This window comes from Dermacentor albipictus, chromosome 3, assembly GCF_038994185.2.
Source record: "Dermacentor albipictus isolate Rhodes 1998 colony chromosome 3, USDA_Dalb.pri_finalv2, whole genome shotgun sequence".
NCBI lineage: Eukaryota > Metazoa > Arthropoda > Arachnida > Ixodida > Ixodidae > Dermacentor > Dermacentor albipictus.
Window position 1 is genome coordinate 173183985 of NC_091823.1, and position 13913 is coordinate 173197897.

General features: G+C 42.3%; 1 long non-coding RNA gene across 2 annotated transcripts; it reads left to right on the forward strand.

Annotated features, from left to right (window-relative positions):
• Positions 1 to 7943: 7943 nt before the first annotated feature.
• On the forward strand, positions 7944 to 11792 carry LOC135902157 (uncharacterized). Of its 2 annotated transcripts, none has more exons than XR_010564429.2 (5): positions 7944 to 8062; positions 8503 to 8637; positions 10254 to 10419; positions 11372 to 11488; positions 11660 to 11792. It is a non-coding gene; the product is annotated as an uncharacterized lncRNA (long non-coding RNA). The 2 variants fall into 2 exon arrangements; XR_010564428.2 differs by having other exon boundaries at positions 7945 to 8062; positions 8395 to 8637.
• Positions 11793 to 13913: the final 2121 nt, after the last annotated feature.

A 13913-nucleotide genomic window follows, 5' to 3' on the forward strand; every position in this document is an offset into this window, starting at 1 on the left:
GGGGTTCCAATAAACCACGTCGTCAAAAATTTTGGTGATCTCAACTGCCCCTTAGTTGATAAGCTGGGCGCAGAAGGGTGTATGCCAGCTCAAACAGCTGCAATCTTTCCTCAAATCTCTCGGCAAGCCCTCGCTGTTGGAATGAGAGAGGACTGGGAAAGAGTTCCACAGCTTTACTGCGGTACAGTGTGGGAACAAACTACTTTGTTTTCGGCATATCCTGCTACGCACTACAGGTGTCCCGTTGCTGCCATCATTGCTGTAAAAGCAAAGAATTCAGCCTTAACGCACTTGGCATAACGCCGGAACATAAAACAGCTGATGCCGTCGGACGAGCGCTATCCATGTTGACGCTGTTCTGCTTCATACGGTCGGCTTGGAAACCTGTAAAACTTTGTTCCTCGTGAGTTGGTGTACGTGCTGTTGCAGCCCACTACGCGACAGCTCGGGTTGCACTTCGGCCTTGCTCAGAAAAGGCAACAGATGCGCGCGAAACAGTGCACAGAGTGACTCTTCAACTGCGGAAGAGACTGCTTTGAGTTCTCGACAGCGTCGGAATGAGAGGCTGCGTAGACGTTACCTAGTCGTTACATAGCCTAGTCATTACCTGAACAGTGTGCCTTGTCGTGTCTATACAATAGAACTAAACCAAACGCTTAACCACAAGCTAACACCACAAGCGTACCCATGCAGCTCTTGCTTTCGCAATTCAACTAGGGTTAACCACAGCCAAAACGCAGGAAATTTTTTGACCCTGCCAAGCTCCATATTTTTTTCTCTTAACGTAAATTATAACATTGGCTATACCCGTTTGCTCTCTGACCCAAACCGCTCTCCTTTTGTCTATAAGTAATAATAATAACTTTATTCATAAAAACAAGTGGTACAAAGTGCCAAGGCATTAGGGAAAAGGTTGCTACAAAAGGAACTTCACTGGTCCTAATAACCAGAAGGTCCAAAAGGCAGCAGAGAGCAAGGAGCGAGGGAAAAAAAGAAGAAAAAGAAAGGAAAGAGAAACAACGAAAATGGAGAAAGGAAAGAGTAGTGGCATGTAGTAAATAGATGTCACTAAAACAATTTGCTTCACACATGAAACAGCTCGGGAAGAAGAAACAATATAGATACATGGATATACTAAACTCTTAAAAAGAAAAAGATTAGGTACATGGTTAAACGCAATTTTTGGGGCAATAGAAATTGTACAGTTCTCTGCCAGAACAATAAGGTACATCGATGGACATAAATCTGATATTATTCAGCAGAGTGGCGAGAGCGCAACTAGTCATTTGGTTACCATAGTTGAAAGCACATGCGGCACATGCCAGTATTCCGGGGACCTGGTGTTATAACATGGGATGTTGTGTTTTAATCTAGCAAGAGATGAAACAAGGCTTAAGTTCTGTTTGGTATCTTTTAGGTATCCAAGAGGAAGGCGCTAGTTAAACATATCACTGACTTTAATTACCCGAATTTTTCAAATAGGGGCTGAGATGGGGAATCAAAGGGCATATCCCTAATTACGCGAACAAATTTCTTTTGTATTACAAGTAAACTGTTAATACTTGTAACACATGTGGTGCCCCAAATGAGGCAGCAATAATGAACATGGCTCGCAAACAAAGCATTATGAATTAACATTTTAATCTTCCGAGGCATTTAGCGAATAGAGAAAACGCTTCCAGTAATTTGTGAGAGTTTGACTGCAAGAAAATCAATATTATCGCTCCAGCTCATATTTTCATCAAAAAAGACCCCGAGTGTTTTCACAATTTTAGAAGACCCTAACACCACGTTCCTACAAAGACAGGTATTCTTATTCTTCAGTTAAAATAACACTGCCTTTATTTTTTCAGCGTAAACCTTGAGACCATTTTCTAGAGACAATAAATATATTTTTTCCAAACAAGAGTTAGCCACTGACACTAGCTCCGCAGCATCATTGGATGAAAACAAGGCAGTAGTGTCGTCGGCATAGAATATGAATTTGGCATCAGGATCAATATTAACGAGATCATTGACGTAAAGATTGAACAGAAGAGGCCCATGGATACTGCCCTGGGGAACACCTGCCGTAACACAAAAAATTTTGGACGATTTGTCGTTAATGAACACATATTGGCATCTGTTCTGCAAGTATAACTGAAATAATTTTAAGGCGACGCCGCGGATACTATAGTAGGTAAGTTTATTTAGTAATAGTTCATGACTGAAGGAGCCGAATGCCTTACTAAAGTAAATAAATATCCTTAAATTAAGCTGGCGGTCCTCAAATTTTTGTAAAATGTATTCTTTCTGCTGAAGAAGTGCAAGCTGAGTCGATCTGTGTTTGCGAAAGGCATATTGCGAGTCAGTGAGGAGGTCTTTAGTTTCAAGGAAGTTAGATACACGGATAAAAAATATTTTTTTTCTAAAGCTTTCGAAAAGATCGGGAGCATAGATATTGGCCTGTAGTTGGACATAGCTGTTTTATCACCTTTCTTGAAAAAGGCTAACATTTTTGCAGCTTTCATTTTACGTGGGAAGACAGCACTAGCGAGTGATAGGTTATAAATATGCGTTAACACTGGGGCAATTACATCGAGAACATATTTAACAGGTTTCATCTTTAAGTTATCGATATCGCACGTGCGACTGTCTTTTAAATTTCAAAATATACAGATAAGTTCACTTTGATCAGTCGGCCGCAGAAAAACGGTGTCATGAGGCGCGGCTTTAATATAATGGCAAGCACTGCTATTTGTGGGCAACGTACTAATGTTGGTGAAATGATCATTGAAAACATCAGGTAACATTTCAGCGCTTATATCAACCCCTTCTTTCTTAATAATAACAGGGAGTACGGCATCAGGTGAACGACCGAGTACCGAATTGACCTTCTTCCATACTTTCCTACTATCGCTCGAACAGGACTCGAAATATTTGTTATTATAGCGAATCTTAGCAAGCCGCTGCTGCTTATTAAGTTTATTACGGTATCTCTTAGACATGTCTAGATTTGCCATGTCACGGGACACGATGAACTTGCTATATAGACTATTTCTATCTTTTATTTCTTGGAATAGTTCTGCCGTGATCCAGGGTTTTCTTATCTTTGAGGAGCGCTTTGTTTTAGTACGAGTTGGAAAATGCCGGTCGTAAAGCACACAAAAATTGCCCAGGAACGTTTCATACCCGAAATTAGCACATTTTGACTGAAAAACTGAACTCCAGTCAATGTGTGGCAGCTCATCACAAAATTTCTGCATTCGCAATGGTGTAATTAGCCGAGTGGGAAATTCACATGGGGAACATCTTTTCATTTTACGGTTTACACTGAAAACAATTGGCATGTGATCACTCAAAATAGAAGAACAGACACCAGCTTTTGTATTGCACTCAGGGAAATTGGTATTAAATAAATCAATCAAGGTTATGCCTAGCATTCTTCGTTCCATCGCTCTTTCCGCGGTCGTTAAGTTGTCCTCAAGCTTTTTTGTCAGTCTGGTCCACTCGAACGCAAAACCTCCTAAGCTTGTTAGGAGCTGTGAAAGGCAGTTCATCGTCTAAGTTTTGTGCTAACCTTTTGATCTTGTAGGACGCATTGTGGGCGTGAAGAATGACCCTCTTCAACCTTTCTTTGAGCAAGTGGAGCTATTAATCGAGTTCTCCTCCGAAGCACTGAGAGAAGCTTGTCGACTATGCTTATCAATGTTTAAGAAGAAACGCCACCGGAAATCGGTCCTCTTACTTGATGCAAGAACCTCCGCTCGCACTGGCGTTCGCAGTATCTGACCTGTGAATTTCTGAGAGCGGCTGCTGCAAATGAGCTTATGCGCAACGATGACAAATTCTTCGACTTCATGTCCTTAAAAAGATTAAGTTGCATATTTGTACAAAAAAAAAACTTAAATATTTCCAGTGACTTCCTTCTCTCTCCCCATTTTTTATTTATAGACAGTTTATGTAAAGAGCAATCTTGTGTTTCTATGAGCTTTGTTTGTTCTTATTCGTGTATGTATTCAAAATATTGCATTGAATAAAGGGAAAATCAGACGTCCACCCGTTTCACCCGGTTTTCCCTTTATTCATTACGTCTCTCCACCTTGCGGGTTTCCGCAGAACTATTACGACAAAATATTACATTGAAGTAATACTTGTACTTTTTTGTATTTTTCGTGATTGTTGCCCCTTTCTAGTTATGAAATTGGGCCCATAGTCACGCTGTTTACTTTAGCAGAATTTATGCCGTTACTGCTTCCTTTTGTACTGAAGAAATATAAAATTCATATATTTGAATGTTCCAAGAAATAAAGCATCTCTGTAGTCGGTAAAATGTGCTTTAGTCTTGACAGTTGCGTGCAGTCAGCAGTTCTTCAAGTTTACCAACATATCTCTAAATTTACCAACCAACTTTTAAGAGGAAGTGCTTCCAAGTTCCACTTAAAAGGACACTAAATGAAAAATGATTTCTTCTGCATCAGTAAATTACTGTTCTACAACACCAAAAACACCACTCTTACAACGGTAAGACGTATGGTAAGCCAGAAAAAGCGCAAGAACGAAATGCGGGTGGCGACGCCTACTTAAGTTCCCGCACCTGGGGGCTGTGACGTCTTGGATTTTGATGGCATCTTCTAGGGCCTACAAATTATATATAGCGGTACAGATTGGCTACATTGTATTCTAAAGGAACCAAATGTTAAACATGGCAAGTTTCGGGAACCGTTATTCAGCCAACGCGGCCCAAATGCGAAAACATACTTCGGAATCCCTGACGTCATGCTGACGTACCGGCGCTGGGGTTTCGGCACGAAATTCAAATACTGATATTTCGACCTTCATTTTCTCATCTAATAATGAAACTATTTTTTTAAATAACTGCCCGCGGGGTTCTCAAACAATGCTTCGTTAGTCTAAACTAATTTATTGTTTCGCTTTAGTGTCCCTTTAAAGAAAATAATTTTACTGTAAGAGGTACATACGTTTTCCTAACCCGTTGAAGTATACACCCTAATAGGGCCAATATAATTAAGACGCACGATACAAAGATCCAGCAAAAACCAGTGAAGCAGAAGTTCCCTTGCGACTCAGAGTGCAAATCTATTTTATACTGCAATAAATAAACCAATCTTTAGACCAACCTCCTTGTGAAAACTGCAATTGAGCATATTGAACAGCTTTGACAGCTGATGATACTACTAGATTGCGAAAAGAGGAAACTAACTGCAACTGAAACATTTCCCGAAAAACTAGATAGTAAGCTTCTGGAAAGAAAGAAAAAAGATAGACAAAAAAAATTATCTGATGAAGGGATGCGCTAATCTTCGGCTACTACAATCGAAAGACGGCAGCACACAGCATGAATTTATAACTGGAGGTACAAATAAATGCCGCTAACCTGCGATACACTACTTGCGGACAAAGCACTGAACAGTGCAACACTTGCAGTACGTACGTGAGATGGCGCCCCTAAGATAGCATTGCAGAGAGAGAGAGAATGAAGAGGAAAGGCAGGGAGGTTAACCAGATATGAGTCTCCGGTTTGCTACCCTACACTGGGGATGGGGGATAGGGGTTAGAAAGATGACAGAGAGGGAAACGCAAAAAAAAAAAAACGAACGCGCACACATGGAGACACACACACAAAAGGCGTTCCAGTTAAAGTCGTTCACACAGGCCGGTAGATCGCAAGAAGCGCAAAAGCGCTTGCACGGCCTATAGCATTGCAACTTTCAGCAGAGCTAAGTATAGACAGATCAGGCTCATGCCATCACTTCGCTCCCCGTTGTTTGTTACGCCCATCCCCATAAATGAGGTTTGCTATTGTATCACTGTGAAAGAGCTAGTCGCAAACAGCGCCGATATTTTTTTATTTCGTTTTGCATCGAATGCCTGCATAGTCTGACAGTATAGTGGTTCATAGTCCAAGCCAACTACCCCAGGTTTCTTTATTTGTTTCAATGTTGACCTTGGCGGCAGAAACTGCAGAAAATTCTAGTGGAACCGCATAATCTACACTGTTTTGATTAGTACCGAAAAAGTCATATCTTCAGCGTATGTGAGAAGAGGAGTATAACTTGAAGGCTTTCTCAAGGCCAAAAATATTGTTCTTTGAGAACACGCCAACAAGGTGGCTCCAAGTATAAGCAAAAAAAAAAGAAAACAAAGTTGTCAGGATGTTATGTATGCATGTTTCTGTGGTCGCAAGGGTATCCAAAGCCACACACACATGCACAGAAAGACGGAAGACCACCCTTACCAGCTTTCGTCATGTAATATGGCGCTTTGAGATGCTTAAACCGCACGTTTGCGCAACAATTCACCTAAACATGTGAGAGAGCGCCCACTCTTTTAGCTAACATTTCAGACGGAAGTTTACGCCTGAAAAAGAGCCACATTCTGCCATGCTGCCATTCATTTTTAACCAGATTTTAATCATTACAGTTTTACTTTTCGTGTAACAGAACCGTCTTCAGTCGGCAGGTCGTGTCGATAGCGGCGTTTTGAAGACGTTTTCTTTAACTGATGTGGTTGATGGCGGAGTTGGGTTTAGTAGCGCTTGTAAATAATGATTGTACTTTTACTGTGCAGTGTTCTGAACGTTGCAGTTGTGCTGTCTGTTCCCAAATACATATATATCTGTTCACGGGTTATGCACGTATTACTTCTGTATTTATTGCATATAAACAACTTCCAGGCGCTGTTCTTGAACTTCACTAGTCAATACCACTTAATGTTATCTTCGTTCCTTCTGCTTTTTTCTTATATAGCGTGCTGAACTGCACGCGCAATATGATGCAATAGCTGTATTAGCCTGTGTAAGTGCATACTATTATTGCGTGCCTGCCTCTCAGTCAATAAATTCTTGTTCCTTTCGACCACCGTGACTCGGGACAGCCTCAGAGGCTTTTGTCGGCGAAATCCGCGGCGCATGTCTTATCGCTCATCGGGGTGCGCCGCTTCGTCTTCCCGATTCGCCAAAGCTCTGCATACTCCGATTCCCACAGTCTGTGGGATCTGTCTGATATTTTTGTTTCGTTGATGGAGTCGGGTCCAAAAAGCACTCGAGCAGTCTTACACATGACCACACAAAGTCTTCCAAATGAGTCCACAGCCCATCACAGTTTACCTTAGTGGCTAGACAAAGGTTATATATGTTGAAACCATGCTGTCATTCTGCACACTTCTGCCGCTTATCTTGTACCGGCATCGATGCCCCTTTCCTGGACCTCAGCCCCTGCAGCCACTTGCAGGGGCTGAGGGGGACTGCACGGACTGCGCGCACACCGGATCGTCCACCGACTCCCCACCTTGATAGCGTTTCCACTGCCCACTGCCAATGCCTTCAGAGATGGGTAGCGCTAAGTGTAGTGACCAGTGCTAGGGCACGGCTGACAGAGAGCAAACATGTGGGGGCACTCGTTAAACGAAACATAAGTGAGCGCATGAATAGCGCCCTGCACATGTAAGGCAATCATTAAACACCCAGCATGGTTTGCGCCCATTTCAAACGGTTTTATTGCTGCATAATTACGTGCGCGTGCGCGCAGGACACTGTACCCGCATCATTGAATCCAAATTTCACCCACTCTGTTTATGGAGCTCACAAGGCGCGATGCTGAGCCATATTTGCTGTCTCCTCTTGCGCTCCGCGGGCACTGAAATGAAGCTCCCCTTTTATATGAGAGGTTCCGCCCTGAATAAAGATTTTCTGGCGCACAGCTTTCTTTGTCTACACTGTAAAAAATTGCGTTTTTTTTACGGCAGATATGCCGTAAAATATGCCAAATCTATACCGTAAATTAGAATGCAGTGCCACCACTGTTAAAAAGCTTCGAGAGCCTGGAGAGGGATGAAGAAAGAGGAGTTTAGAGAGAAGAAGGACGAGCTGCGCGAATGCTCATTGGCGCGCCGGCCGTTCGCGGCGCGCGAAACGCGCATGCGCAAAGGCATTAGTGCGCGCTGTAGAAGGCAAGACGCACGCTACAGCAACTTCGGCCGTCCCGACGCCGCGGCTTTGGAGCCAAGTGGAAATCGTACAAGTGCACACAAAGAAGAACGGTTGGTCGCCTTGTAAGTGCAGGTAGGTCGAGTCATTATGCACGCGTCAGTGGTGTTCTGCGAAGCGTATGCGATCTTGTTTGAGTGTTGAGCGAGCGGTTGAGCTTGCCAAGTCTGCGGTGTCGCCTGCGGAACGCTTCCGCACCACTCTTCGGCTTCGCCATGTTTGCTTTCTCCCGCTTTTGATTTAAACGGGTTTGGCACATTCATTGACTTGCGCACGTGGTAGTGCTGTTGCAAACTGTTCGCTATCCAGTCTGAGCACTACACGTGATGCAGTGCTCTTCGTCACTTTTGCATGCTTTCGTGAGCCCGCTGCCGCCTTTGTTGTGAGCGTTGTGGCCTTGTTCGCAGATCGCGGCGCGGCGGCGGAAGCGGGCGTTGCAGCGCCATTGGGGAAGTCGAGGTGGTTTACGTTGCGGCTTCCTCAACTATGTTTCTCTTCTCCGCCCGTCACCGCAGGAACTCTGGACGTTCTCTCTTTGGTGTGCTCGCATGCCACGGACTGTGTGCGACGCATTTGCAGCCATGTCTCATTGTAAGACAGGTTGATTTGATTTGAGGACACACCGCTTTCTCCCTGCATAATCGCAGCAGGTACGTGCATTCAACGTATATTTGGCATTTCGTTGGCTATAAATGGTGCCAAAAAGCTTCAATTTTTATTGGATAAAGAAGTTATAATGTAGCAGCCGTATAGCCCCGAGTGTTTTGATGATTTACCTTAACGAATTACATGAGGCACTTGCAGTTATAGGCTGACCTATTACACTGCCATGCTACAGAAAGCAGACCGTAGTGATGATTTCACCGTTGTACAGGCCTCTTTTATTTACGGAACGGCAGACCAATAAAATTTGGTGTTCACAGTCTAGTTATTGAGAAAAGAAGTCAATATAATGCGAAATGAACGTTAAGACGGTGTAATAAACTAAAGTATTTAACCTTTGTTCTCTGTTTTATACCAAGTATAGTGATCGGAAAATTAGGGCTAGTTATTGTTTTCGACTGGCGCATTTTTGGAAATATCTAACGCAAGCACCTTGTTCGAAATATTAGGCTGGAAATGTTGGTGCCAAGTACATCAGCACTGCATATGGTTCTACAACTGAGACCTCCATATACAAGGGTTTACAAACCAATATGGAATGTTGGTATACTTGAAGCCGATATATCCAAGGCAAGTGTTTTAAACCGCATGCTCTCTCTCTTGAATTTTACAAATATTGACTTACAATAAATACTCACTGGGACCATTTCTATAATTTCCACATAAGCCGTGAAACCTGTGATGAAAAATATAACTAATGACTTCCTGTGAATATCCTATGCTGACAGTATGTTAGTGTCTCATTATGTTAACGACAGAGCTTACTACACAACAGCGAAAATTAATATTTAGTACTCGGTTTTCTCAGGACAGTTCAGCAACAAAATGCAGCCAATATGTGTTATTATTCCCTTTAAACAGTGATCTTCGTGTGCACCATGTAGGGAAGTATGAGCATGCTATATAGTTAATTTGACTGAAAACAAGTGAAAGAGCATACATTTGATCACTGAGCCTGTTTTTTTTTTTGCTCTATGCAAAATTCGTTTGCTGAATTGCAGTTTTAATGTTCTTCCAAATATTTTATATAGCAGTTCCATGGGTTACGCAGTCTGCCAACTACATGGACATATCCTTAATATTCAGTTCATTTTCGGGTTGCTTTCTGTTATTCAGTATGCTGCCAGAGAGCCAGTATCTGCATTTTTTATGCGCCAGCAGTCTTCACAAGTAACTGTATAGCAATGGCTTGTAAACCGCTAACTGTATGCAAATGAGTCATAGTCAAGTATTAAAAAAATTGGGTCAAATTTGTCGCAAATTTATGTCTTTGAATGGGTTGCATATGGTAGACGCTCTTTTTGTTCGAGGATGCCTATAGTTTCACTTCTCTTTATATAAATACTCTTGATAACTTTGCCCAAAATAGTTTTCAAAAGCCATTTATAGTTTCTTTCCTGCAACACTATTTTGTGGTTTAAAGAAAACTAAAGACCTGCTGGTTTAGGAACAAGTGGCACACAACACTCAGTGAAAATTATAAAGTGCCCTAGAACGTAACTTTTGGAATGCATATACTTTGCATACGACTGGTAAAGAACAGTTGATGCAGCAGTGAGCCCTATCATGTAAAAGTGACAAGTACTATTTTCATTTTGTTTAGGTGATGACATCTGGATGCCTGAAGAGTACCTATTGCTTGTTGATGGCCATGTTGTGGCAGCAGCAAAGATGTTCAAGCAAGCATTCCGCATGCTGTTTGCAGCTTACTGCTGCTTCCACATTTGTTATGCAGAGAAGGTGTCATGCACACTTGAATTCATACAAAGGTATATTTGATTTTCTGCTTATGCTTGTATTTGTTTTACATCATGCGCATTATTAGCATATATTATACTGGCCTTAAAAGAACGAAACTGTATACAAGCACCTTTAACAGTGCTGTGGATATTGTAAATTCAGTGTCCTAGCTTGATAAAAGAAATTGACGGTAGTTGGCAGCAGGAACCAGCAGACATTGCTTCTGTGTAATCAAAAATAACACTGGACGATTTGAAGCTTAGTCCACTTTTTTCAGCTTCATAGTACACGTCTGTAAAGCTGAAAAATGTTGAGACCTAAGTTTCAAATTACACAAAAGTAATGCGTTCCGGTTCCTGCTGCGAGCTACCATCAATTATTGGAGTTATATGGAAGGTCAAGCTGCTCCCATATTTATAGCAGCGAGATTTATATTCAGTTTGCAAGCCCCCAAGGTAATAAGCAGGTCTAAAATATCCATAGGTAAAATGTGTTCACATTAAAGAATAAAAGCACTTTAGAGATTTGTCGCATCTAAAAACAAAACCCATCTGTGACTTTTTTCTATGATGAAAGTCAGTCAGACCTCCCACGTGCACCTTACACCAGATGCACCTGTATGATAAAAGTCAATTCACATCTCCTGGGTGTTAGGTGGAGAAACGGTGCACGAAAATCGGGGACAAGACGAGAAGTACACAGCAGGCGTTGTCGGTTACTAGATTTTTTTTTGCGCTGTTTCCTATTCAACTTTCTCATAAAACAACTTGTCCAACTTTGAATCCTTTCGTAGGCTGGTGTTCTTTAAAACAAAAAAAAAATGTGTTATTTGTATGTCATGCTTGAAATCAGCGTGAGCGGTGGCATTAAAAATATTCCAGATTATCCGAATCATTTCTTTATTGCCGTTATATATAGGCTTTATTGCAATTTTGCCTGCCTTCTCTTTATTGGGGGGGGGGGGGGGGTGGCGGCATTTAGGGCATTTTCGGCATAAACCCAGACCGTGGACGGAAGGGCAAAAAAGGAAATGTGGCGGTCAGCAAGAAAGTTCTTGCCTTGGTGCAGCGCATTACTGAGTGTGAATGGAATGTCCAGGTAAGTCTGCCCCATATACCTGCCTTCTCTGTTTTGTGCTTTGAAAATATAAGTCATTCTACCTTTCATAAAATGCAAACCACTCTTTTCAAGAGCACTCACATTCTGTATAAGCACCTCTTTATAGCATTTGGAAGCCCACTGAGTCATTTTTTTTACTTTGCCCCACAGCATGGACTAGTTGACCACACGCAGGGATACTTTTTCGTCTGCCAAGCAGCCCAGAACCTTACAATGCGAACTACAGAAATGGTTACCTTTCACCAAGTCATCTACACAAGAAATAATTTTAAAGCTACGTGAAGTGCAATAAAGTGTTTTGAAATATTTGTTGTTCATTATAAAACATCACTGGATGTTTCCCAGTGTAAAGTTTTCATCCTGTATCAGTGGTGCTTCAAAACGTGAGCTGGCCATTACAATAAGTTATGCTCCTCGCTTACTTTATTTGTATTTGATCCGTTGACAGGGCAGATATTTTGTAGCGATGCCTTTTCTGATTCTGTACTTTTTCGTGCTTGGCCATTGCTCAGAGCGACGGTGTGCCCTCATTATCAATAGGATCAGACAGCCATTTGTGGTGGATTATAAGAATAGCAAAAAGTAAGGCATCGCTACAAAATAGTGGCCAGGAGTATGGTGCCCCTAATTACCTGCAAATTACTGGCAGCTGTCTCACTATATTGCATATTTTCTCTGATGCGGTATTTGCACTGCATTGGTGCTTAGTTGTGTTGCAGCCTATTTCAGCTTCAGTCAGTAAGTGCGATATATCTTGTTGCAGGAAGGGGAGAGTTCCGCATCCCGACTACCCTGACTAGAACATTCAGATTTGGAACAGTCAGACCGCGTGAAACAAGCGATTAAAAGTACAGCATGCGAATATAATGTTTTTAAGGGACAGTATGTTCAATATTGAAATTAAAGATGCAGTTGTGCAGCGTCTAGCTTCATTTTCGCCGGCGGAATTGATGCCGTAACGGTGGTATTTAATAGCAAAGTAAAACAACTGACGAGTGATTTTCAGCAGGAACTGTAAAATTTACTGGCGGTACCGCAAAAAAAAAATTACGGGTCTGCGTTATTTTACTGGAAAGGTGTGAATTTCACGAGCAAGGCCGGTGACTAAGAATAACTGAGATCCGTAATTTTTACGGGAACAAGTTGGCAGCCAAAACTGACGGTCGAATTCCCGTAAAAACAACGGACAATTTTTTACAGTGTACCTCCATGCGGCATGACGTGGCTGGTCGAGGTTCGCTTCCTTGCCGAGTAACTATATAGATACCGTAGGCGGCCTTCTAGCAGACTGGATCAATCCCGGATACTATGTAAACAAAGGTGGTAATTTGGTGCGCCGATTGGGAAATCAGTGCACATGTGTTGTCTTTAGGTCATTAATGTGGTTTGTAACGCGAGCAGATCTTGCGGGCAGTGGTTATCCTGACACAATGAGAACGCTTCCCCATCGCAATTTTCAGGTTTAGCACGTGGCCCAGCGTCTTTGCTACTTTCTTCAGGTTTGGCATCTCGGTCTCACTGGAACGTAGGATGGGGCCTCCCCCACAGCTGTGGTGTGGGTAAACAATTACGGAAGTGCGAAACACAACATCATTGCGCATGCCATTTATCTATTTGCATAAAATCTGTATCGGACAATTCAATATAGCTGCGCCTAATGTAATTTATAACGAGTACGCTGGATCTGGAGAAGTTTTTATTTGAATAAATAATTTCAGCTAGTATGCTCAAGAAGAATAAGATAAAAGCAGAACATCCGTTTGCGAAAGGCAAGCACTCACAGAACACCGCTGCTGGCATAATGGAATGTCGTAGCCTCTCTTTTAACAGCTTGTCGCGCATTGCATGAGCAGTGTCACAGGCTGCTTGACAGCTGCTGCGCACACTGTTTCGCATTCTCACGCTCAGAAACTACGGCACTATACATGTACTGCGTGTTTCAGCTAATTTTAGCCAGAGCTTAAAAATATGCTAATACACTCTAAGACGACGCAACCAAATGCATGTTGCTCCCTTTTGTATGTAGTGTGTCACGCTCTTTTTTGTACATTACTTAATTAAATAATTAGCCAACATTAATTAACCAAATTCTGAGGCAGTAAAGCTAGGAAAAAAATTTCAATTGGAAAGTTACAGAGCGCTTTGCAAAACGTCCGAATGAACAGTTGCTGTCTTTCTATCTATTAAGTATTAGTGCTCTTCAGTGTACTGCGGATGACCACGAAATACAAAAAAGAAAAATAAACACCACGTGACATACCCGCCTGCGCGTTGTGATTGCACTGCTCGCGAGCGTTCCGCGCGCAAACGAATAGAGCACTTAGCCGGGTGTCTGTCGCTCCATCTGCTTATCGCTGTCATGAACCGCCGCTAGGCAAGCACATCGCTGGCGTAAATGGCATAG